This window comes from Panthera onca, chromosome A2 (genome assembly GCF_046562875.1).
Source record: "Panthera onca isolate mPanOnc1 chromosome A2, mPanOnc1 haplotype 2, whole genome shotgun sequence".
Classification (NCBI taxonomy): Eukaryota; Metazoa; Chordata; class Mammalia; order Carnivora; family Felidae; genus Panthera; species Panthera onca.
In genome coordinates, this window is record NC_138340.1 from 127,407,010 (window position 1) to 127,432,030 (window position 25,021).

Here is a 25,021-nt window from a genome sequence, read left to right on the forward strand (position 1 = left end):
CACCTCACCCCCTTGGCAGCGACCAATGCTGAGAATGTGTCACGGCTCCCTCCAATGTGATACCGCCCTCCTTCAGATGTCAGCTAAACCAAAGCCACTAGGACATGGAAGAAAAAAAAAGAAAAGAAGAAAGAAGCCATGAACACTGTAGACTAGTCATAAATAAAATGACCAAGGATTCTATTTTGTTTTGTAAACATGTTATGGCCTGCAAATATTTTCAACCCTTCCCTGAGTAGAAAACAAGTATAAGTGGCATAAAATGCCTTTTCTATAATATCTTCACTCTTACCTGCAATTATTCTAAAGCCCTTTTAATAGCTGTCACTTGTTCATTTCTAGGCTGTAGCAAATTACAGTTAGAGGAGATGGCTGCTGACAGCTCACTTCTGCAAACGGCACACTCTCTTATTTCTACAGGGTCTGTCTGTGGTCCTTCCTTCATGGCACGGCCACCATGAGTATGAAAATCCCTCCACAAGGAGCAATACAGACAACAGGGTCCAGGTCTGCCAATTGGGGGCCCTCGATTACTCCAGCTACCTCTCACAAGACTTCTGTACCTTCCTCCCCCTGCTGCAAAAGGGAGAAAAATCAGTTTTCCCCATATGTACTCTAAACACATTTCACCAGTATGAAGGATGCATGTTTGGGAAGCTCTGTGTGTGTGTGTGTGTGTGTGTGTGTGTGTGTGTGTGTGTGTGTGTTGAAGGAGGATGGGGACAGTGATTTCATTTGAAAGGAATTAATATTCCAGGTATTGTTAACATAAATGTCATCCTCTTAGGGCACACATCCCAGGGAAAAGAGAACTGGGTCAAAGGCACAAAGCAGTCCATAAAAAATAAAATATTTTTGAAGCTAAAATAGTACCTAATAAAAAAATCTGAGTGATCACTTTTGGCACCTGGAAAGTGGTACAGCCTGTCCCCAAAAATTAAAATTGTATGATACAAAAATAACTCTTCAGAGGAGCATTCAGAACTCAGGCTAATGAATCCAGTTATGTTGCTTCTTAGTGGTTTTGACTAAACGGAACACTGGACTCTGGACGGGGACTGGGCAGAACCAATAAACAACAAGAGCATATGCTTGGAGCCCTATCACCTCTGCGCCATCCAAAGGACAATCAGAAACCAGATCGTTGCGATGACATTTCTTCTTATAACACTGGTTCCTGTTCCAAGTCAATATGTAGCCTAAAGATCAAAACAATCAGACGGGAATGCACATTGGAAAGACCCCTAGGAGATCTTTTACAGCCTTTATGTTTTCAAAAATTCAAAGACTCGACAGATGAAAAGCAGAGTGAACACAAATTAATTGCTGCTCAGAAAATGAGCTTTTTTACTTTTAATTAACGTTCTGTCCTTAATCCAAAAGCAGAAGTAAAACATACGATGTACAGTGCTTACGCACCGCTTAGGGTGAAATGTTACCTTTTCCCCCAGGCTTTCTTTACCAGCATCCAAATGTTTAAATTTAAGATGCAGACTTGGCAATGTGTATAGTTCAGTGATGCAAATAGTGTGGGATGGCGCCACCCAGAACTCCTGAGTGGGAGGGCGACCAGGAAACCAACTTCCCTTTTCTCAGTGTGACTCCATTCTGTCCTCAGGAGAATTGGGGCCCACGTATTGTGGGTTGTCTTTTTCAATTGGGGAAGGCAGGAGGTAAAGAGAGGCGAATGCCAACTAATATCTCGGAAGTCCCTGTGTTTGCAAAACACCTGAGTTTAAGCTGTCAGTTTCCAACGTGTCTCCTTGTCCCCGCTTCTTTCAGCAATCCCACGTCCATCCTGGGGCCTTGAGGCTAAAGGAGGGATGCAGGCTCCTCTGTAACAGGCAGGTATTTGGGTGCCAGAGCCGACGCAAATTAAGCAATTCAATGGGCAATCCCAAAGATGCTGGAGTGATTTTTTGGAAACATCCATGAAACCTCTTCAAGTAGTGTTAACAGGCAGTGAAAGGAGCCACTCTACGGTTTTCCCACTCTCCCATCTTGCCCTGTGAACACCCCCCCTTTAGGCGTATTCTCCATGCCAAGCAGTGGGCAGGACACAGAAGATGCAATGGCCAACACAGTGCCATCATAACGTTCAGAAGCTCCAGAGCCAATATGGGAGACAAAAACATACACAAGTACACAGTGATGAGTCTTGTTAAAGTTTTTCGGGTTTTGTTTGTTTTGTTTTTTCCACGGAGGCAAGACCTAATTCCCTATAAAGAGCCAATCAGTCAGAGGTCAAAAAGGCCCTCTGAAGGAGATATTTAAGAGGGTGTTAGGTTGTAAAGATGAGGAGTGGAGCTATAGGGAAGAAGGGGAAGCTAGAAGTCATCCAGGGCCTTCCAAAGGATGCTTCATATGAAAATCAGCCAGGGCAGGGAGTCCTTGTATAAATACAAATTCCAGAACCTGCCCAGAATCAGAAATTCTGAGGTTGAGGGCCCAGATTTTAATTTTGTTAACTGCTGAGATGATTCTGAAGCAGCTGCTCCATGGTTTTTTGCTTGGGATTGATCCATCGTATCTAGCAGCCTCCCTCCACAGTATAGCTAAGGAAACTGAGGCAACCAAGGGAGGCCACAGATTATAGTCCTAGCAGCCATGGAACCAAGACCATGGCCTCTTGATCCCAAATTCCATGCCTGGACCACCAGAGCCACGGAGCTCACCAGGTACATCTTCCATAAAGCAGGCCTTTGGCCAACAGTGACAGTGGTCAGTGCCTACGTGGGGGTATTAGTCACCCTGTATTATGGGTGTCCCCTGGAGGAAGCCAAGTCCCTCCCTGTGTATCACACTTCCCTGGCATTGAGTGTTTGACGAATGAGTCAATTAATGAAGTCCACAAACAGAGTCCACAAACAAGACTTTCCACAGCATCAGCTAAGTACTAAGAAGGTCACCTGTCCCATACAAACTTTATTTCTCTAAAGACAGAAAAATAGGACCCAGGAATCAAACACTGGTTCTTGAAAACATAGTAAACTTGAAATTTAAGTCCTAATGCAGAGGACAGGAAATGTGAAATTCTTTTGTAGGCATTACTTATTTTTAACAAAATGGCACTTTTTCCTACAACAGTTAAAATCGAGCCCGTACTTGAGGGACTTCAGCAAACCTGAAGAGAATGGGAAGCTAACCACAAACAGTGCATCCTGTAAGTCCATTTGTGACTCCTAACTCCATCCCTTCCATCCAACCAACAGGCTTAAACACACAATTTTGGAGAAGAGGTTCAAAACGTGTACACCCATTCATATCTACTTCACACCTGCTGGAGCCCAAAGAACTCCATTCCTTGGGGACATTTTCATTTTACTGTGACAACACATGAGCACCATTTCCACTTATACAGGAGGCAACAGGAGTCACGAGAGCTTAATGAATTTGCCCATAGCAAGGAGATGATGAGTAATTTCAACTTCGATCATTGTGGCTGCGAAGCTCTCGCCTGTGTTGCTTCCCCAAGCCAGTTCACTGAAGTGTCTAAGGGAGCAGACAGGTCAGCCCTTCAGCCAGTCAAAGACTCTAAGTACTTTCTAGTGCAGTATGGTTACCATATGGACAGCAGCGTCAAAGACCAATCAGAATAGTTGGATTCACAGAGACTCCTGGAGTCAACTACAAGTGAAAAAGATAGAAAGCCTACTAAATTCTTACTTAATCTGTAGAAGCAGAGAATATGTGAGTCAAGGGGACAAAAGTCTAACCTGAATCATAAAAAGTCATGGCCTCTCCATCAATTCCTGTGCTTAAACCAATTTATAGGCCCAGAACCCCTTAAATGAAGGCGAGACTGGATCCCCTTGAGGAAGGACCCTGGTAGATTGCCAAAAATTCATACTATTAATCTTTCTCCCAGCCTTCCTCCAAAGGGACCTACAGCCTTTCACTAGGGGGAATGTGAATTAGGGAAAAGGAAATAATCAGACCTTCGAGGGACTACCAGTCACCAGCTCTGAATTGGCACTGATTCCAGGAGATGCAAAATGTCACTGGTGGCCCACCAATCCGAGAAGGTGCTAAATGGAGTTCAGGTGATCAATGGAGTTTCTTAGCTCAGAGCCATCTCACAGTCTCTCCAGTGGGTCACAGAGCCCATCCCATGGTTAGTCTCCAGCTCCAGAATATATAATTGAAATACACAGACCCAGCAACTGGCAGAATCCCCACACTGGGAGAGTGAAGACTGGTTTGCTCATTTTATCAAGGGAGAAAGGGGCTGTGGAAGTTCTGAGAATGCGGTTCCAAAGGCCTGAATGTGCTCTACTTTCAGAGTGAACTCGGAACACTTAAGTTTGGGGTTTACTGTGTGTGTGCTATTTGTCTTAAAAGAAATGGGCTTGGCTCAGGTCTTGAACATCAGGATTAATCATTCCAGCAATGAAGAGCCATGACACTTATCAAGTTTCAATTGCTAGCTGAAACCTTTGATAGCTGCTAGAAAAATAATGTGCAATTAGAGTGCAGAAACATAAATTATCAAGGCCACGGTGCTCTCAGAATGTACTAAATGAAATGTGGGTAACCACATATGTGGTAGGGATCCCAACCCCCAGTGTATGTCACGAATGCCTGGTCGTCCACAGGCACTGAAGAGGAAGGAAAAGAGAAAAAAACTCTCAAGCTTCAACATTGGCTGAACTGTGGGGATGAAGGCACAAAGAGGATAGAAATTTCAGGGTTGAAGCCAAGAAATGTTTTCTACATTCTTACAAGTTATGGTCTCTAATATCTACGCCCCACAGGCTTTTCAGTGATGAGGAGAGAATTATAAATACCTACATGAGGTATAAATACTTCTGCAGACAATAACGCAAATGACAAAACATTGGTTTCCTCCTCTGGAAAGTTCATTACATCCAAGGTACACTTGGGCACAGTGGAATGACAGCAAAGCAGTAACCAGGGCCACCACAGGATTAGGGCATTGCAAAGCCAGTGGCCATTTGTCTCCCCACATCTGACATCTGGTCTGGCCCAGGACTCAATCACAGTGACCTCCAGCAGCAGTTGTCTTCAGAAGAAATGAGTACAATGAGAGTTACATCCCCGAACCACGTGTCCTTGGGCTCCATACTCAGGGACAAAGAAGCCATTTGAAAGGGCTCTTCCCAAAAGGACTGTAGGACACAGTGCTCATCTGCATACATAATTGCGCTTCTCTCTGAAAACATACCACGGAGTGGCTCTTATGGGCTCAGCACTGGGAATATGTACCTTCGTGACCTCCAATCTACTCAGCACAGAGAAGCACCGAACGTGTCCTAGGAGGGGATACCAGGAAATCAAGAAGGTTCCCCAAGGAGGTGACCACTGAGTTGTGTCATGTGGACCAGAGGGAGATGTGGGTCCAGGGCACTTTACTCTCTGAGCACCTGCTGAATTGTCTGATGTGTTCTGTGACTTCTTTTCTGCTCTAAGTCTGTCCTTAATATTCATTTCAGACCGATTTCACCTGAGCCAGAATTTTGGCCTCTCCTACTCTCTGGGGAACAGCCGAAAACAATCCCCTTTTATGGTAACTATAGACTGGTCTCACCTTGGCAGAAGGCGCTCAGTCTGGTGCTGTAGAGGGCAAAGTAAGCAAAGCCAAGCAGGGGCTTCTGAGCCCCCTCTTCATCTGGCCGGCCTCCCCCACCTCCCCCCGCCTCCCTGCCTTATAACCTCATTTGGGACTTACATAAAAAAGATTCTTATTAAATGGCAACACAATGTAAAGTAAAATATCAGAGAAACAGAGGGAATAAGCCACAGATCTGAGAAAACAGCTGCATATGAAAGGATTAAGAAATAAATTAGAAGAAACTCAAAGGATTTAGAATCCATTTCAGGTGCACTAGAAGAAAATCCCTCCAGTATCAGGAGAACGGGTCCAAGTTAAAACTCCGACAGTAAAGAGGCTCCCTCCTCTATTGGCAGCCTCACAATGTTTTACCTCAAGGTTTATATTCTTTTTTCACTCCTTAGCACTTTTGGGGACAATGCTTCTCAAAGTGGAGTCGGGACCACTGGCATCAGAATCAACTGAGAAACCTGCTAAAATGCAGTTTCTTGTTCCCAGTGAGTCTTAGGCATTTTGAAGGCTGAGAACCACAGAACGAGGCACTGTGCAACATCCATGTTAAATCATTTGGTTAAACTGCTGCTTAAAATTTGAAGGAGACACTAGTGACTACATTGATTCTTTTAGAAATGGTTAGATTCTAAAAGTAGTGAGGCACCTGGGTGGCCCAGTCGGTTAAACATCCGACTTCGGCTCAGGTCATGATCTCACAGTTCGTGGGTTCGAGCCCCTAGTCGGGCTCTGGAGCCTGCTTTAGATTCTGCCTCCCTCTCTCTCTGTCCCTCCCCCACTCTCTCTCTCTCAAAAATAAATAAACATAATAAATAAATAAATAAATAAATAAATAAATAAATAAATAAAAAAGTAGTAAGAGTGCATCCACATTGTGACCAACTTTAAATAATGTAAAACTTACTATAACCAGGAAGATCTTTGCAATGCATAAATCTGATCACATCACTCCCTCGGGTAAAACACTCCAGTGACTTCCCACCACTCTTCTGATAAAGACCCAAACCCCTGATCCCGAGGAGCCCTCCTCCCCAGTCTACTCCAGGCCTGGAGTCCTCCCTGCCCTGGGCACTGTGGTCTCCTGTTCCTTCAACGTCCGTGTCTGCTCTTCACATATGCTAGTCATCTGCACAGACTCCTCTTTTCCCAATAAAGTCCATTCTCCTCTTCCCAGCCCTCTCTGACAACATTAATCCCCTGCCAGGGGCCCTTCTAGCATCAGTGTCTTTCCTCCCCAGCCCTTCAGCATCAGGACCTTAAATGTCACATTTATTTGTGTGATCCTTTGATCAATGCACCTTTCTTCCACTAGTGAATGTCTAGGCAGCCTAAAAGCAGCAATAGGTCTGCTATTTTTTGTAGGAAAAAGACTCACCACTGTTTGTGTATCACATAGTACACCCCATCGTACTTGGCAGGTCCTCAATAAATATTTGTGGGTAAACAAATGCATTAAAAAGTATTTTAAAAGGAAAACACTGGAGGCAAAATCAGACCCATAGTAACCATCAAATATACTATGATCCTTCTCCTAAAAATAAGGGGTTCCAATGTCTCTGGTACCCTGAAGACTAAAGTCCTGTGGTAGTGTCCCTTCCCTGTATATGATACTAGATACCTTCTTTGGCACTTCTCACTTCAAATAGATAAGCCCCGGGGTGCCCGCGTGGCTCAGTCAGTTAAGCATCCGACTTCGGCTCAGGTCATGATCTCACGTCTCATGGGTTCAAGTCCCACGTCGAGATCTGTGCAGACAGCTCATAGCCTGGAGCCTGTTTCAGATTCTGTGTCTCCCTCTCTCTGCTCCTCCCCCACTCACACTCTGTCTGTCTCTCTCAAAAATAAACAAACATTAAAAAAATTAAAAACAAAAAACTAATGGATGAGCCCAACTCTACATAACACAATTGCCAGAGTTTGAGGGAAGAGTGAAACTCAATGTTACAACTGCTATTATGTCATTTCTCTGGGTCTTGCATTGATCTGGTTATGAATGATTACCCTAAAGCCTGTTCACTGTCTAAAATATGTATTTTGAAATAAAAACAAACCTGGAGATTTTCATGATGACTTCTTATATTTTTGTACCCCTTCACGTGCCTTATCATGATCAGCTCCAGGAGTCGATTCTCAGACTGCTTCATGACACTTTCATATGCCAGAATTGTTAGCAGCATATTCAAAGATTTAAAATGGCTCTAAACAAGTCATCGAAAGTCACAACTTCTGGGATGCCTGGGTGGCTCAGTCGGTTGAGCATCCGACTTTGGCTCAGGTCATGATCTTGCAACTCGTGAGTTCAAGCCCCGCATTGGGCTCTGTGCTGACAGCTCGGAGCCTGGAGCCTGCTTCGGATTCTGTGTCTCCCTCTCTCTCTGCCCCTAACCCACTCCCATTCTGTCTCTGTCTCTCTCAAAAATAAATAAACATTAAAAAAAATTTTGTTTAAAGTCACAACTTCTATGACAGCAGAATCATGTCTCACAGGAATATAAGTGAATCCACTACTACCGTCCTCTTCTTTCTGCCATCTTGCTTGCAGTCAGCCCTTGGGTCAGGTGATGAACAGTCTGCCACCTGACTGTGTTCTGGCACTAGGTCTCATGGCAAATTGTTCTCCACCCTTCACCAAGTAGCATGGCCACTCAACACAACATCCCAACGTAACAGGTTCAACTGAGGCAAAAATGAATTTGACAAATTGATGGAGACTTGGCAGCAGGAAAGTTAGCATTTGGTGCGCTGCAGAAAAGAGCACTGAATTTGGATCTGCATGATGCTGGGCAGCCAGCCTCTCTAACAGACAAACTTCGTCACCCATAAAATGGGTACAGGGCACATCAAGGTGTCTGAATCATAGTTAAACTGATACGCAGTTTGCTCTGAATGTAATTCTCCAGTTATTTACTATAAATCTGTGTTTCACTACATAAATCTCTTTATGGGTCTTTAAACATTTATTTAACATTGGATCCTACTTAAAGTTACACACCAATCCTAATACACGTTGTAGAGGTATTGCTACACAGGTGACAATCCAGCAGCTGAATCATCCATACTTATCACCCTGCTTGGGAGAAGAGATAGGGACTGGAAATTTTATTTTACACTGAGAATAGGGTGCGATTTGTCACATACCAAACAAGATTTGCATCTAGAGGAGATATGAATGACTTCTACAACTACAGCAACGGGAGGTGGGGAAGCCACACTCTTTCGAAGCACAAGTTTAGAGAAGCAGTTTCCGTTTCGCACAGTTCTCTTGCACACTTCTACGTCATGGCAGTTTAGCGCCTGCATTGAGGTTGGTTTTTTTTTCAATCCACTTCGTGAAGGCCATTACCAAGTGACAGGTACATGTGCTACTCCTTAATGAGCTGGTGCATCTGTAAGCCAGTTGTTGCCTTCCTGGAGGCACATAAAGCAGAAAAGTCACCCAAACAACTAGGAAAAGCCAGAAAAAATAAACAGAAATGGAAACAGGTGGCTTCTACTTAGGTGGCCATAAAATGAATTGTCCAACCTGAGACACTTTTGAAAGGGAGAGTTGGCATGCTTCATTACTCTGGGCCAACAGATCGATGCTGGGTCACACTCAGGACTATAGTCATCCTACTTTTATTTTTCTGTTTTAATCCCCAGAGTATTTCCTAATCAGGTTGACAGGTTCAGATCAAAGAAGAAAGATTAACACTTTACTACCACCCACCTGCCATTGAACATTAATAGGTCCCTACTTACTGGAATGTTCCAAATGATTCAAAAAGAGACGTTTACAAAGTGTTATTGGAACCACCGAATTTCCTTAATAGGCAACACAACCGATGAAACCCAGTTCAACTGAATTAAATTCCTGCCATTTGCTCTTCCACCAGTACTCCACTAAGTGGGACGTTTCTCACTGGGCTCCTGTCCACACTGGGCAAGTGCAAACATCCCCCCCCAGAAAACTGGAATCAAGGAAAGGGGAAGAGTCCCAATTAGCAACTTCCATTCTCTCTACATGAAGCAAAATAATAATAAAATAACACAGCAAAACCCCACGTTAGTTCCAAGTGAATGGGAGAAAGAGATCTATTTACAAGAGCTTTTACTTGAGGACCTCAAGTTGCTAACAGGATTCATTAGGTCAGTTATTTTCATTCACAATTGATCGTAATTTCCCCTGACCTGTATTTCAGCAGCTTACCTCTCTGTGTTCTTGAGCAAAAGAGACATAAATCAAACTAACAGTCTAGCCAGGACCTTAACAGGAATTTCCTGGGCTATTTACAACTCATAGAGAAGATGAAATAATAAATGTATGTCTTTAAAGGATTTTAGCAAGATATTTGAATAAAAAACCTGAATAGTAACTATTTGAATTAGTAATAATAACATCAGTAACAACAGCAAATCCAATGCACTGTTTCTGGGGTACCCTACTTTACAATCATCATTACATTTAATTACCTCAGCAGCTCCAAAAGATAGGGACTTAGATTACCTCCCCTTTCAGATACGAAAACTGAGGCTGAGAATGATAATTAACTTACACCAAGTCATTCAGCTGATAAAGTCAAAAAGATACCTGAATTCTCAGCCAGCAAGTATTTATTTATTTAGCTTTAAATCTCAAAGGCTCCTACTTTTTCCCTTCTCTCCAAAACTAATCAGTCACTAAGTTTTGTTTTGTTTTGTTTTGTTTTCATCAATATCAATATCAATATCCTTTCTCTCCAACCTCCATCCAGCCTTTGGTTGGGGGTGGGGGGTTGTCTCTGGAAATTGTTTCCTTAAAGGAAGAGGATGGCCCACTACTCAGACTAGAAGGTAGGGTAGAGAGACCTGTTTTCAGGTTGCATTTACACCACAAGCATGCTGCTTTACTTATTTATTCATTTGCCTAAGACTGCATGTTTTTCTGGGTAGCCGCAGAAGGAAGAAGCTTACAGCTTCCGTCTGTCCTTGGTACCTCCTTCCTGCTGCCCCCTCTCATCTACCTTCCCTGGGTGCCCTGGCAGTTATATTTCTCATCAAATTCCAATTGTGTCTTTTCCTTGCCTAAAATCCTTTGTTTTTCCTTTCCATTCAATCTAAATGCCCAGCTCCCAGAAGAGTTGACACAAGGCCTCTTCCAGACTTTCTCCTGACTACCCTGATTGATGTATTCCTTGGACATATCATGTTTTTTTTTTCTTTTAACACTCAGCTTTCCAGATCTTTCTCAAAGTTACTTTATTGTGAACTCTTTCCTCTGTGATCTGCAAACACTCTACACATACATTCATCACACTCCATTATGAGTATCTGCTAATGGGTCTGTGTTCCACACAGCCCCTCTTCCCATACGGCTCATATGAAGTGGATCTTATAATGTCCAAGAAGTGCCTTGACCTCAGAACATGAAATGCAATTAAAATGTTTGCTGAATAAAAGAATGAATGAATGAACGAATAATGTAAATAATGTGTTATGGTCAGTGCTATAAGTGTAGCAATATTTCAATGTGAAAACATTTATATGCATTTAAGTGTAAGCCACACATTTATTTTTTAAAGTATACTACAATTAACAAATAAATCTTTATTGTGCTTCTCTCATATAAACCCAGGCAAATGTTTCCCAAAACTCTCTACTGAAGAATGGATAGTAACTGAGAAAATAGTTCTAATGAGTTGAAGTCACTTCGTGGCAGTAGAGTAAGTCCAAAAATGATGGAAACATTCATTCCTTGATAAAGGTTCTGATTTAACAAAATTTGTACTGACTTGCTGTAAATATGACAAGCACTGAAGAAAATAAGATTTAGCAGCTGATATAGTAAGTGTCTTTACTTCTAAGACCTTTCATTATTAAGAGAGCTGCATAAATGTATGTGTATGTGTGTGTGTCTTTCTCTCTCACACATACATACACAACACATGCTTACTATTAAGTGTATGATAGAATCAACCCCTTCCCCCAAACCTAAATTTTTGAGTACTCAGTCACTTCCCACAGAGTGGCCCACAATTGGAATAACTGGGGCACAGGGTCTACTCTAAAAATGCTCTAAAAACGGTGAGGCGGGGCAAGGGGCGAAGGTGGTCAGGAGTCAAGTAAAAAGCAGGCTTACTGAGTGTGATTGGAATTCACTCTTCACTCGGCCAAAAATACGCAATCTAACCAAAGTCCTTCCACTAGCTCTACCTCCCAAGCCACATGCCTTTTCAGGGCCACGGGCAAAGCCAGCTGTGGCTCTGCATTTGGATTAAAGAGCCTGAAAACAGGAAAAAAAAAAATATTTTGAAATGCATTACGCTTCAAAATTAAGGGTAATTGTGTGTAGCAGCCTGGAAAATATAGCTCATCTAGTACTGCTCAGCCACAGAACCCCATAGCACAAAATGCTGGCTCTCTAAACGTAATTTCAAACTTAAAAAAAAAAAAGGCACAAAGGGCGGAAGGAAGGGTGGAGGGTTGGCATAGGGCTGTGACTTATAAGAAGGCTGCTGCCTTGGGGAGACATAGCCAGCAGACAAGCCAGCAATATTTCTACATTACTTAAGCCACTAGATGATGCTCTGCACTATTACTGCAGCCAAACAGTGAAGGTAAATAAAAGGTCGACAGATAATTACATAAGAAAATAAATGTGGCAAGATTAGGACAGAAATCTAATGGATAGAGGGGGAAAGGACTTCACATACAAACGTACCTTAAAGCTTTTCCCCTGACCAGTACAATGTCCTGGTCACACTAATGGAATATCAATATCTATTACTATCCAACTAGCCAAGGTACATTTTACAAGCAATGGAGGAGGTATTTCACCCTGTTAACTCATTCCCACACAGACACTTCCTTAATCTTGTGACAGAGGCCTCTGAACGTAGCCAAACTGAGCTTTGTTAACCACCTTCCTCATTTCCTTTATCATATTCCCATTAGGTAGAGGTGACGGTTAAGGCAGCAACCAGTGGCCAGAATTCCAGACCTTCTGTGGAAACTGAAACATAAAGTCATGAGCTGCAAGGTTTCTTTAGCCACAGCAGACCAGGAAGAAACACACATGAAATTCAAACTTGAAAGGGAGCTGGGTTAGGAAGACAATTGTAAGACAGGAGGGAAGGAAGCTCCAGAGGAAATTTGAAGATCTAGGGAAAATAAAAGAACATATAGGGTGAGGCCATCTATCTGTGAATACACCACCTCAGGGTCTAAGAATTCACCAGTATCGAGAAAACTGGGGCACTTACAAACTGCTATCAAAAGTCTAGCCTGTCAGACAGCACACAATTAGTCTAATTTACGTAAGGAAACAAAACAATGGTTCTCAATTGGGGGATGAGGGGTTGCCCTCTCAAGAACAATAGGCAATGTCTGGAGGCATTTTTGGTTATTACAACTGGGTGTTGCTCCTGGCATCCAGAGGGTAGAGGCCAAAAAAAGCTAGTATTTCTTACAATGCACAGGACAGCACCCTCAACAAAGAATTATCCAGCCCCATAGGTCAAGAGTCCTGAGATTGAGACTGCCTGAAATAGTCAACATAAAACTGGCAATAGCCAGAGGTTCCTAGGTGGCTAAGTTGGTTATTTCGGCTCAGGTCATGATCTCACAGTTCATGAGTTCAAGCCCCACATCGGGCTCTGCGCTGACACTGCAGAGCCTGTTTGGGATTCTCTCTCTCCCTCTCTCTCTGACCCTCCCCCACTCACCCTCTCTGTCTCTCTCTCTCTCTCTCAAAAATAAATAAACTTAAAAAAAAAATAAAGGGCAATAGCCTGCAAGGAGAAAAAGAACAGAATCAGTAGCTTCAGCATCACCCAAGGGAAAAACCATTCTGGTTGAAGACTCCAGTCTCTGGTTCCCTTAGTTGGTATTAATCTATGGGGCAGAAGTAGCAAAACTTAAGACTAGATGGAAAATGCTGTTAAATGTATTCCCTACCACCGTTCGGTCCCTCCCCACCACCAACTGGTTCCATGCTTTTGCTTTCACCATGACTCACCCACAGAGAGAGAGGAAAAAAAAGTGTTTGCTAAAGAATATGTGTCTATTCTCCTTGGCAAACACTGTTCTCATTTTTGATTAATGAATTCCATTCTGGCTTATATGCTCCAATATCATGAGCTTAGGTGATGGGCATGCTGTCCCCCCCACTAGTTTAGCTTCGGAATGAGATATCCAAAGAGAGGCACCAACTCAGCAAAACTTGGTCTCAGGGGCAGAAAGCACATCCCTGGGAGCCATGGCAACCCAAAGCACATCCACTGGAACCCAGGGCACTTCTACCAGCATACAGGAGGGAAGTGCTCCCTGGATGCACTGCAGCCTAGCTCAACATGGGGGTTCTAGCCTCAGGCCAGGCTAGTACAAGAGAACCAACAAGAGCAGGAAATCACCAAAACAGGCATCATGGTGCACGGAAAAGGACCAACAGGGGAAGAAGAGTCAGGAAAGCTCAGATCTACTCTCCAAATATCCCTGTGACATTTCATTCCTCCAAGCCACATCTGTAAAGTAGGATAATACTCTGCTGTCTATTCTCCACCATTTCCAAAGCAGCATTCTGGGAAGAAGGGTGTCAGCTCTTGATGCAAGGAGGAAAATATCGCACGGATCCTGTGACTCCAAGACCACTGAGGCAATGCTCAATCAGGGCTTACCTAATCATGGTACCCTCCAACCACTGTCCCTTACCCAACAAGGACAACCCACCCAACACACAGTAGTCCTGGAGTCCAGCAAGTAGTAAACGTTTTCTAACTGAGGGAAGTTTTATTCCCTGAATTAACTGTTAGAACTAAAATAGCCAAAACTGTAGCCTCAATTCCTAAAATTGAAGTTCCAATAATAATCTTGCTCAGATTCTGGAAATCAGTGTTTGTGGGGGCCTAGAACACTGACTGGGGATCGTCATCTCCTTCTATTTATACATGTGACTAATCTCTCCACTCAGCACTACGCCAGGTTGTTGCTGTGGTTAATTCTATTTAATGTGCTAGCGTTCCCTCTCCCATACAGATTTCTACTGGATACTTCACTGTTCACTTCCTTAGGCCAGTGACAAAATTCTGGTCAAACTGTACCTGCACTTATCCTGTGAAAGTTTAGAAAACACAGTTAACCTAACCCCGGATCCTAACAATGTTTTATGGGCCTCAGGACTGGTTATTATAAATAAGTTAGAATTGTTAATACTCCCACAACCTAAATTTTCCAGGAGATTGAAAACCGCGACCCCTCTGTGTGTTATGCATGCAGGGATGGCTTCGCTGTACCTAATAATGCTGTGCTGAGCATAGTCAAAGGCTTTCAGGGGCCACATGCCTTTCACGGGAGCCACACTCTCTCTCCTGGATGGTTGGTCTTTAAAATCTTTGTTTTGGATGGTGCTAAAGTTCTCACCCTTTTTTCTTCTTTGGTTGGCCAGGCCCAAGCCCAAGTCCTCTAAAATGTTTTATTTAGAAGTACCTTAACCAACACTTAGTTGGTCAAGCATCTTGAGTCTTGATCTCGACTCAGGTCTTGACCTCAAGGCCCTGAGTTCAAGACCCGTGCTGGGTTCTGCACTGGGCATGAAGCCTACGTAAAAATAAATAAATAAAATAAAATGTTTTATCTAATTATGTATCACAGCAGCGTGGCTGCCACAAGAAAAGATGACTAGTGTCTTTGCAAATGTCCAAAAATAATTAAGATAGGCATATGGGGAATACCGGGTATAAAATATGAAAGGAAAAGTTGATTAAGCTTCCAAAGACCTCCAAAGCACTAAACTAAAACTTGGCCAGAAAAGAGTACATTCATTTTATTCTAAGTAAGGTTAAAGAGTTATTTCCGATGAATCTACTGCCTCACCATATCGGTAAGTGACAAACATACCAACCAGATTTCCAGTTTTGCCAATATGGCAGAATCACAGCCAGGCATATCATCAAGTTCTATAAACAGTAGCATTTTAAAAGTTAAGTCAATGGCTAACACTTTCACTGCATCTAATTGAACATTTGTAAATAGCAGCTCTTGCAGGAAATTAAACCAATAGCATTGGTAAGGGGTGGGAGCAGCTAAATATTTCTTAAAGTATGGCCTTGTGAACCACTTTCATCAGGATCTCTGGCAAATTGGTTGAACATGTAGATTCCTAGGGCCTCCAGAGTTATTAAAATAGACCTTTTAATAGACTTTTTTTTTAACCTTAAGCAATGCATTTGACATTAAGATTCAGTGTCTGTTTTGTAAAACACCCTATTTTCCATTGTACCCTTCTATTTCATGTTTTAAACTGCTGGTTTGGACATGATAAATTGATATTATGGTCTACTCCTGGACTGCAACCCCAAACTTCAAAAACACTAGACTAGCTGACAAGAAGGAAGCAGAGATGGAGTTGCATAATTAGCAGCAAACACTTGAGGCTTTGTGATGTAGACAGGGTTTAGTAATTCCCCACCTTTTCCCAATTCAATAGAATGAATGTCTTAAAAACCAAACTACCCACCTGGATGGTTTCAGGCATTAAAAAGTTGTGGCAGGCTTCCTGTTACAAACCTTAAGGGTACCCAGTGTCTTAGATCAGAACAGGAAATGTCCTCCATAGGAATGATTAGCTCTAAACCTTCAGTGTTAAGAAAGATGGTAAGGTAAGCAACGTGTGCACTCAGTAGAGCCCCTTGGCACACCCCAGCCACATCCTCTCTGCAAGGGCTTCAAAGCACTCTCTTCCTCCACCTCTCCCCACCCATTCACAACAAACACCCAAAGGGGGTAAATTACTTTAAACCACTTAAGTATTATCTTATCTCAATACTGTAATTTCATAAATGCTTATGATTTAGAAGCACTATAGAAGCCCCTCATCTGTTTTCTCCCTTTCATTTTTCTTCTCCTAGACATTTGCCGCTTCTCTTCTTCCTTATGTCCTCTCCTCCTCTGCCTTCACCTCCATCTTCTGGGAAAGCAGAACAAGATATAGTGGCTATCTGACTTCACCCCACTCACAGCAATGCCCTTCTTCCTGAGGGGGTATTTCTTTGAGTAAAGCAACACGTACTTTGCAAAGACTTTCTCCAAGGAATATGATAAAACAAACACCAGATCAGAAGTGGCTATGTGTTATCAATAAACTGTACTGGTCTTCTACTCTCTCAAGGAATCACCTCTCTGTTCCTTTCTTCAGGCTAAAATTCTGAGTCTACTCAGGGCAGAAAGAGGTCTGCAAGAAGAATGGCTGGGCATGGTAGGAAGGACAAAGGAAAGAAAGAAAGCAAAAGCCTGTTACCTGGGTTCACTTGCCACTGATGCTGCAATATTTGCCTGGTATATTTCCCATAATAGGCATCTCTCGGTCAGTACATCAGTCTAGGTTCTGGACCTATACACAAGTCAAGGTCCCTACCCTCATGGAACTTCCATTCTAATGGGAAAACAGACATAATCAAATAAACAAATGAATATGTAATGCCAGGGGGTAACAAATGCTGAAGTGGGGGGGGGGGGCGGAACTGAGTTACTTAAGAGGACCATGGAGTGGCTGGTTGCTATTTTACATGAGGTCAGAAAAGGCTGCCTATAAGCTGACAAATGGGTAGAAGAGACCTGAAGTGTGCAAGGGAGTGAGCCATCTGGACATGTGGGGAAAAGTTCTTTGTGCAAAAGGAATAACATATGCAAAGGTCCTGGGGAAAGAACTTGGTGAAAAAGAAGAATGTAAGGCAATCAGATTGGCTGCAGTTTTAAGAAAAGTAGGAATAGGACAAGGGGATGGGGGCGGGGGGGGGGGGGGTGTGAAGATATGGCCACTAACAGGACTACCCATCCTGTAGCCCAAAAAGGGATCCTAAATTCCACCAGACCCAGGTCTGGGACTGCCTCACGACTTCCCCTTCCCGGACACCTGCTAACTTTTTCCCCAGTTCCCTTCCCTCCAGACCCCACCCCCCACTGCAGAGTTCCAACACTGCAGGTCAAGTCATTCCCTCACAATTTCCCAACACAACCAGTCCATCTAATTAAAAAAAAAAAAAAATCTGAGTAATAAATGTACTAGGAAAAAAGGCAACATTTAACCTGTAAGCCCTCAAGAGATAGGAAATGTACCATAGTAAAGAGCAGAAGTTCAGAAGGGCAACCATAAAAAAAAAAAAAAAAAAAAAAAAGTCTGCCACCTGACGGCAGGGTATCTGGACTTCTGAGTCCCCAGTTCTGTAAACTGAGAAACAAAAATCCTTGAAATAACCTTGGGAAGTGGGTATGGAGGGGAAAAATGAAAAACCACAACCAGAAAAGGCCCTTAACAATAGCTACTGCCAGCCTTTTGATCTAAAAGTGAACCCCAGTGGGGTTATGCCCCTCTAGTTCCTAAAGTTACCCTCAAATGATTGATGCATAAATGCATATCATTAATTACTTTTATTTTATAAACAAACAAACAAACAAAAACCTCCGAAATTCTTCCACCGCTAGCCCCAAGCCACTAGCAGCGATAACCTGGGAGCCTGCAAGCCCCTGCCTCCGGAGGCAGAAACCCTGGTCTCAAGCTTCTCTGAAATCTTAAATACAGCGGATTAAGTCCGCATCCTTCTTGGCCAGCGGTGTTAGCAGGCCCATGGTCCGAGGCACAGGGCTGCACAAAATATGCTCAGTGAGTCCTAAGAGCTGTCCAGAGGACCCCAGGGCCAGGTCACTGGGGGAGGCCAAGCCCTGCAGCTTTAGGTCAACGCAGGTCCCACCGCCAACAACCTCTGCCCGGAATTGCCAACTTCAAACGTCCGGCCCCCAAGCGGGAGAGGGTCACTTGGCGGGAAGTCCCAAGCTCGGAGCCCCTCACGATCACACACACACACACACACACACACACACACACACACACACACAGCACACACACACACACACACACACACACACACACGCTCACTTGCTCACACGCTCGCCGCCCTCGCGCGCGCCCGCGACACAACACGGACTTCCCAACCCCAAACACACGCGCGCACCCCAGGGCTGGCAGACTTCTATATTTCCTCTTCCTCAAAGCTACTCTAGCGATCTCCGCCGCCCCTCTCAGCTCGGATTCCAGGACCCCCAAAGCTCCGTTGGCCCCTACTCTGAAGGCGCGCCGCGTGCCCCCCCCCATTCCATGCCAGTATCTCCCACAGAACCCCCCTGCCCCCGCCTCCTTCGTTCCGAGTCCCAGCGGGAGACCCCGGCACGTTCCCAGGAGGCGAGTATTTACTAACTGTCGCCCCTGAGGGTCCCAGCCGCCCCAATCGCTTCCTCCTGCCCCTTCGGGCCCTCCATCCCTCTAGCCCATCGCTGTCCCCTCCCAAGAGCGCGATCGCCAAGGGATTCCCTCCCATCTGCGAGTACCAGAGAAAAGCCGGAGCCCGAGCTGCCAGTACCTTCCCAGGCGCAGCCTCTCGGATCTCCAAGCCCCCAAATCCCACACTCCCCTGTCCCCTGTCCCCCCCGAGCCAGCAGCGCAGTCCTTCGGCGGCCCCCACCAGCCGGCCCTGGCCAAATCGCCTCCGCGGGTTCCCGGGCCCCGGGCCCTGCTCTCCATCTCCCGCGCGCCCTCCCTTCGCTCCCACTCCCACTCCCACTCCAGCCGCCCGGCTCTACCCAGACTTCCCCAACTGCTGAGCGCCCCGGAGCGCCCGCAGCCCTCGCCCCGCAGAGCGCCGCGGCTACCCCTGCTCCAGCCGCGGAGCCCCCAGGGAGGAAACAAAAGTGTCTCCGCGGCGCCCAGAGTCCCCCAGAACAGGACGCCTCCTCCAGTGCCCCAGCCTCAGCTCCCTCCCCGGCCGCGCTGAGGTCAGCGAGTCGGGGCGCGGCGCCAATCCAGGAAACTTTACGAACCTGCCCGGGGTCGCAGGACAGCGGCGGTGGCGGCGAGGGTTCCGTGCCACCAGAGCTCTGGCGACCCGTGACCATTGAAGGGGGCCAGAAGCTCTGTCCCTCAGCTACGGGCCGCGGCCGTATGGGTGGCTCTGCCTCTATCCCGTGCCCATCCTCGCCCGCGCACACGCACTTACACTGGGGATCCGCCGGCTGCTGCGCCGCCGGCTGCCGCTGCTCTCACTTCCTCTTCCTTCCTCCTGCTGGCCAGAGACACATTTTGCATCTGCAAGGCATCCCGAGATCAACCGCGAACTCTCCTCCCGAGCGGACGCTGCAGTGGCCGCCGCCGCCCCCGGCACCTGCACGCCGGCACGCGTGGTTGGCGCTTTCACCTCCCGCCCGCGCCCTGGAGCCTGCCTACTGCACTTTGCCTGCGGGGTGGAGGGTGGAGGGAAATGTCCACGACTTTTTGAAGTCCCCCTACTTAAAAAGAAGAAAAATGTCAAACACCGTGCACGCCTCAGATCGGCTATAAATAATATGTGTGCAGAGCATGACTTCTCGGATGAGCTCACACGCGGCGCTTTGCAGGCACTAATTAACTCCGTCACCGTCATAGCGCCACCTCCGGGAGGCCGAGAGCGCGTGGCATCTTTTTATAAGCTTTCATTTTTGGCAGCTGGTTTGGAATTTCGAGGGGAAACTTCGGTGGGCTGTTTTAAAGCTACTTTAAGAGGCTGGTGTGTTTGTTCTGACGCTCTGCCTCTACCCGTGAGCAGAGTGGCAAAAATAACAAAACCTTTACTCCCTCTTATAGTCACCTATGCATTTACACTATTTATTTCTAATCAATTAAACCAGGGACTCCCTAATTTTGCATAACTTTTCATAAAGCAAGACGTTCTACCCCCAATTTGGTATTTGGAGTACGTTATTTAATTAATGCAACCTACTTTTGTGACTTTCAAAGCAAAATTCAAACAAATGAACTCCCAGTGTAGCTGCCAGAAGGGAAATCACAGTCCTTGGAAGGTTGCAGGAAAAACACCTGCTCTCTCCAAATTCAGAAGTATATACGTTGGCTCTACCAGAAAAGACAAAGGCAGTTGTTACTTCAAACTGGCAAAGGAGGTAAATCAGAAGCAAGGAGGCATTGGAATATAAGGTGGAAGGTAAAGGTCCTCTTTAAATTGCAATCCCACTCCCTCCCCTGCCAAGAGATTTAAATTTTAACCCTGTGCTGGCTCCTCATTAGCAGCCAAGAGCCCCGAGCAACTATCACTTTAAATGTGGCTAGTCCTGAGATGTTATGAAAATATAGACACAGAACTTAGTGTGAAAAACAGAACGCTAAATACCTTGTTAATAATTTTTGTGTTGATTACATCACTTGAACAAATGATAATAGTTTAAGATGTGATGAGTCAGTTGGGTTATTGTATTGGGTTAAAATATAAGTATAAATACATATATATGTAATAATTAAAATATTTTCAATAGCTTATTTTTACATTTTTAATGTGGCTAATAGAAAAAGTAAGATTACACATATGGCTCTCATTAGTGGCTCACATTATATTTCTAATGAACAGCCCTGATCTGACCTCTTATTATATGCATAACCTCTGAAGGCAATATTAGTAGCAGGAAGACTTGGGTCCAGATCATTATAAGCCAATAACTTAAAGTAGGATGATTCCAGAAAAGTAATCAGCCTTCCTCATCTGTAAAATGATAATGATATAATAACAGTAAATAGGTAAGTATCCAAACGAAATAAGTTAATAAGCAGCCAGTAAAAGGAATCTTTACCAATGATGCTATGAGCACTTGTAATGGTAGCTATGAATTTGATCCACAACTTTTTAGCTAAGACATATAAAGACTTCAACTATAGTGCAGACATCATGAGCACTCAGTAAATGTTAGCTGTCATAATTGTTCCAAGAGTAAACAGGGAACTCTGTGTCTCTCCTTGCACAGCAATTAGACAAATCCACCTCCTTGTACCCTTTGATCCCAGCTCTGCCCTCTGCAGTTAACATGGAATAAGTCACATCCCTCCTCCAAGAGATACCCTTTTTCAGATTTTTGAAGACAGACACTGAATTCTATCTAAACATTCTCCTGAGGATTAAATGCTCTCCGTTACTCTAACTTCTATGGTTTCAAATCCTATGGTTTCAAATCTCTCTCATCTTAACCATCTTTCCCTTGAAGGACACCAGTCTTGATCCTTAAAAAAAATTAGTTGTCATATTAATTAATTAATTAATTAATTAACCATTACAAACAATACAGCTAAATCTTGTCAATTATTTTTCAAATGCATCTATCTCACTGCTGATCCAATTGCAAGGCAAAATTCTTTGTTATGTTACTGTTAGGTCATGTCTGTGTTTATGTGGTTGATCTCTGGGACCAAAGACCCTGGTTCACCTTCTCTAAGTCTTTTTGAATTTGGTGCAGTCAGGCATCAGTGTCTCCCCACACCCACAGATTAGGTGAGAACAGATCAGGGTTCTGGAAAACACCCCACTAAGTGGCTTCCTCTGCCATGATAAGGATCAGAGTCTTTGGATTCACTAGTTCCTCTCACTTTTATTCTATAAATGCTATATAGTGAGATCCTGGTCTTAACCTCCAATTTTTTTCTTGTTAAGCTTTGGGTCTCAGGGTCTAACTGAGGTTTCTTCTTTGGTCATCCAGATTCTAACTCATCCATTCACTTTATCTATTGCCTACAGTATTAGGAGGCAAAATATCCCCTTCCTTCTATGTAGAACCTGTATTTCTAATCCTTGTTACTAATAAGGTGTGAGGTCCAGGCAAACCCTCTTAGAGAATAGCCCACACTCCGGATTTGTCTGTCTCTTGTGGTGTGATTTCACTTACCCCTTTATCCTTTGTCCTTTTTGCTATATGGATTAGGGCTTCAGGTTAAACATTTTTGGTAAGAACATTTCATGAGCAATATGGGTACTCGACACTACATCACACTGGTATATGCATTGTCAGTCTATGCCAGTCTTGGTGGTACTAACTTTAACCGCCTGGGAAATGTCACCACCAAGTGAATTAACTCCAGTGAAAAAGTAAGTTTTCCCTTTACAAGTAATAATAAATCTGTGATAGGATACTTTACACTGTGCAAATATCCTATTCCAGAATGATCTTTTAACCAGTGGTTTTAGCATCTCCTAGCAATCCTCCCCACTTAATTTGATTCCTTCTTGCTTCCTATTTACTTTAGTTTATTTCCCCAGTTCTGAATCCCAGTAACCATATCTTACGTCTCTCCCACCTCCAGGCCCCCTGGCATTAGTATTCACCCCTACTCTCACCTGGTTTTGGACATCTGTTCTTATGTTCTCTTTCAGACTGAACTCATGCCTCCAGTCCTATTGTCTTTGTTTTGCTCCAGTCTTTCTCTCTACAACCAGGGAAGTACTGTCTCCTTCAAGGGTAGAGGGGATTTGGGGATATGTATTAGGCTAAAGGGCTTATTTCCATCTGGGCATGCCATTTACTATGTCAGCACTCCATACTTTTGGGAGGAGTAGAGAGGGCTTCCAGCAGGGCATCAGTAGAAAATATCACAGTGTATCTTGTCATGAAAGAGTCCCAAGAAAAGCAAAGAAAATGTTCCTTGTTTGCTTTCTGCTATTGGAGGTAATTTCATGTCTTACCAATTAGTGGAATCAGAGAGAATTTTCCTGTCAATTTTCCTGCAGAATTTCCACACCTGCAGTCTCCACATTCTTTGCTTCTGCATATACAGGGCTAAGTTCTCCTTCAGACCCAAAGAAGGACAGGGAGCACAGCTGTGTAAAGATCACATACCAGAGCAGCTGGATGACTCAATTGGTTGAGTGTCTGACTCTTGATTTCAGCTCAGGTCATGATCACCAGGGTCATGGGATTGAGCCCCATGTCAGGCTCCACACTGAGCATGGAGCCTGCTTGGGATTCTCTCTCTCTCTCTCTCTCTCTCTCTCTCTCTCTCTCCCTCCCTCTTCCCCTCTCCCCAATCACAATCTGTCTCTAAAAATAAAAATTCTTTTTCTTTTTTACAAGTGTAGAATTATTAATAAAAAAAAAGATCACAAAATCAAGTAGGGAAATTTACATCTTACAAACTCAGTGTCAAATAGGTGAGGCTCACATCCCTGGTGTTATGAGGCTCCAATCAGCTTTCTGTAGTTTGAAGCTTTGAGAAGTTTCTTTCAAGTTTCCACTCTTTTCACCTTTGGAGTTCTTTATTCTTCTATACTTTGGTCCTTTGGGCATCTATTTTCCCTACTGTGCTCTTTTTACCATCCTCCATAAACAAATTTATTTCTCAGCACTTCCTTGTTTTCTGTGAAAGTAACATCCTTCTATTCTGAGCAACAGATTCTCCCCAGTTTAGGGTTTAAAATGTTCTCTTAAACCAAGAAAGGTTTTCTCGTGCCCCTTTGCAGTCAACCGTTCCCCTCCTCCCTCCCAGCCCTAGGCAATCACTGATCTGCTGACGCTAAAAAAGCTTTATCTTTTCTAGAAATCCACATAATTGGAATCATAGAGCATATATTCTTTTAGGTCTTGCTTTTTTCATTATGTATGATATTTATACCAGTAGTTCATTTCTTTTTTCTGAGTGAGTGGTATTGCACTGTATGGCTATATCATTATTTATTCTTTTATTTATTCATCTGTGGTTGGACATTGGATTGCTTCCAGTTTTTAGCTAGTATGAATGAAACTGCTACATTCACATAATGTGTGTGTGAACATATATTTTCATTTCTTTTGTATGAATGTCCCATTTATGATTATGGCAATGATTCCATGGGTGTATCAATTTGTTAAAATTCATCAAAAACACAAAGTTAAAATTAGTACATTCTGCCTTTCAGTGGATGATTAGCTAAGTAAACTGTGGTCCTCTATATCATGGAATACTACTCAGCAGTAAAAAGGAATGAACTACTGATATTCATAACAATTTGGATGAATTACCAGGGAATTATGCTGAGTGAAAAAAATCCTATCCTAAAAGGGTACATACTGTCTGATTCCATTTAAAGACCATACCTGAAATGATAAAACTGTTGAACTGGAGAACAGATTAGTGGTTGGGAGGGGTCAGAGATGGTGGAGTGGGAAAGTGGGGGAAGCTGGGGGGGATGGCTATATAAGTACTACATGAGGGATCCTTGTGGTGATAGAACTGCTCTTTACCTTGACTGTGTCAATGTCAATATGTTGGTTTTTTTACACAGTATACAATAGTACAGTACGGTATATACTATATTTTATAATAATACTACAATACAGTATCACAACCAGGATTTTGACATTGATATAGTCAAGGTCAATTGTACAATAGTACAATATTACAATATTTTATTTTTTTTAATTTTTTTAATGTTTATTTTTGAGACAGAGAGAGACAGAGCAAAACTGAACGGGGGTCTGAACGGTGGAGGGCCAGAGAGAGAGGGAGACACAGAATCTGAAGCAGGCTCCAGGCTCCAAGCTGTCAGCACAGAGCCCGACGCGGGGCTCGAACTCACGGACCGTGAGATCATGACCTCAGCCGAAGTCGGACGCTTAACCGACTGAGCCACCCAGGCTCCCGTACAATAT

General features: G+C 43.8%; 1 protein-coding gene across 4 annotated transcripts in view; it reads right to left on the reverse strand.

The window, feature by feature from the left end:
* ELMO1 (engulfment and cell motility 1) overlaps positions 1-25,021 on the reverse strand; it is a 545,925-nt gene that overhangs the window by 516,737 nt on the left and 4,167 nt on the right. For 2 of the 4 annotated variants that reach the window (XM_078440523.2, XM_060633904.3), the window contains exon 1: positions 19,409-19,521. The gene's annotated coding sequence lies outside the window, so the exon portion shown is untranslated. Of the gene's footprint in view, positions 1-19,408; positions 19,522-19,584; positions 19,698-23,079; positions 23,215-25,021 lie in introns of those variants that run through there. The other 2 variants (XM_060633905.3, XM_060633903.3) reach the window with 2 other exon arrangements.